The sequence below is a fragment of the Octopus bimaculoides genome, chromosome 3, assembly GCF_001194135.2.
Source record: "Octopus bimaculoides isolate UCB-OBI-ISO-001 chromosome 3, ASM119413v2, whole genome shotgun sequence".
NCBI lineage: Eukaryota > Metazoa > Mollusca > Cephalopoda > Octopoda > Octopodidae > Octopus > Octopus bimaculoides.
The window spans coordinates 15309721-15312040 of record NC_068983.1 but is presented as its reverse complement, the minus strand read 5'-3'; the positions used below and the strand labels follow the sequence as shown (position 1 = coordinate 15312040).

Genomic DNA, 2320 nt, shown 5'->3' with positions numbered 1-2320 from the left:
ACAAGGGCTGAACACAAAACCAATAGGGATGTAAATAATGATGCAAAGAATACTTAAAGGTGTTTTTTTTGGCTATAAACTATTAGAAGGACTATAAAGAAGAAAGAATTAAATAGACTAGAGCAGGGGTTTTCAAACTGTGGTCCGCAAGGACGACGGGGTCCGTAGACAGCAAATACTTTTTATGGGCAATCTGATTTTATATATGTTTTTTAATCGAAATCTTTTAATTGACAATAAACCTATTTGTTAAATACTGTTAAATAAATAAATGTAAAAATATATGTTATTTTAAATAAAGAAATAAATAGATGAATACAAGCAAACACAGGGAGCAGACTAATGTTTCTCAACCATTTTTTACCTTTGATTCTTAATTTATTCGGATGGACTCTCCTAGAGATACAATTATTAGGAATCTTATTTTAAAAATTGTAATAATGTTTTGTGTATTGTAGATAAATTTTAACAAAATCTTTCTTATATAGACCACCAAGGGCCACATAGACCCTCGTTGAAAACCATTCCAATAGACGAACACAAGCAAATATGTTCGGTTGGTGCTCTTAGCGCTCCACAGGCACAGTTGCCAGTCATCGAATTTGATTCAATTTCGATTTCACTTGCCTCATCAGGTCTTCGCAAGCAGAGTTTAGTGTCCAATGAAGGAAAGGTACGCATAAGTGGGCTGGTTACACCCTTGACATATATATATATATATATATATATCTATGTATATACATATACACACACATGTATACACATACATGCATACATATTCTCTCTCTCTCTCTCTCACACACACACACATACATGTATGCAGACACACATATGTATAAGTGTGAGTGTGTGTACACATTCCTTCATACGTTTCAGCCATACTGCTGTAGTCATGCTCGAACACCAGTATGTATATATTCACATGTGTTTTATATATGTATGTGTGTGTAGTCACATACACATATCTATAATTTCCCTTTGTTCCTTCTTGCTATATGTTATAAATTAGCTCTTCAAAATATTGTTCCCAAAGAGCCATAGGCGAAGCAAAATATATTTTGTGAGATTACCAATTATGGGTTTAGTATTTTATTTACCCTGAGTCTCATCTCTGGTTTTTTTTTTTCTAAGTTGTCAAACATAGCTTTTGAACTTATTCTCTGCTGGAATGAATGAATGAATACATGTATGCACACACAGTGTGCGAAGAGTACTTGAGGACAGTTATTGTTTATATAATGCTCTTCAAACCAATTAAAAAGATTATATTTCTTTCCAATCCCCTATGGCAGATAAAATGCTAACACAAGAAATGACAAGACATGTAGTCATTGTTGTCATATGTGCAGAACGCAGCAATTTAGAAATTGTTCAGATGAAATTGAAAGCCTCTAGAGGGAATATTTCAATTGTATCAAAGAAAATTCTAAATAGAATCTATAAGGACACTGCAATTCATTCAGCAAATTCAAAATATCGATGATGATCATTGAAAATCAATGAAATCCATTGCAAAAGAACATGTATCAGAGTTTATGATCAGAACTGCACTGCATGAAGACATTCAATACAAGTTGTATGTACTAAGGAGAGGCCAATTCATATCTGGAGAAGACACAAGAAAGCAGTTTCATCCAATCCAAGCAGTTACTAATCAATGTTAAAAGAAAAAATTAAAAGAAAACCTGATGCACATGGCATGCTTTGGTTCTTCTCTGATGAGAAAAACTTTGATCAAAATCAAAAGTCCAACAAGAGAAATGACAGATGATTATATACAGATCCTTCCGATGACCCCAGAGAGATGAACACTATGTTATCAGTAATTATGATGGTTTAATGGGTGATAAGTAATGAATGTCATGTCATGCTCCCTCACGCTTTCCTACATGGTCTTAGAATCAATGCTCCTGGAGACAGTTGTTAAGCTCTGGACACATGAAGTATGCATTAGAATGCCAGGATCTTTTTTAAAACGGGGGCCACATTTTTCATTAATGTTTTACATAGTGTTTTTGGTACCGAAAGACTTTCAAACTTCGTATACTTATCTATTTTGTGTTATAGAACAGAAAAATATTTTTGTATTCGAATTTATTTCATGTAAAAAATTGTCTTATTTCGATAATTTCAACCAATCACTGACAAGTATTCAGTTGTTTACATTTACTCCTTTGGCTTATTAAGCGATGTAAAGCGTATTTAATCTCCATACCTTCGTTTTATTTGCTTTTTTCATTTTAAATTTACTTTAACCCTAACCCTAACCCTAGGATTAGGGTTAGAGTTAGAGTTAGGGTTAATTGTTTCAGAATCGTTT

The 2320-nt window shown here is 33.1% G+C and overlaps 1 protein-coding gene across 7 annotated transcripts in view; it reads right to left on the bottom strand.

Annotated features, from left to right (window-relative positions):
- LOC106869246 (uncharacterized) overlaps nucleotides 1–2320 on the bottom strand; it is a 61487-nt gene that overhangs the window by 50569 nt on the left and 8598 nt on the right. The gene's annotated exons all lie outside the window — the stretch shown is intronic.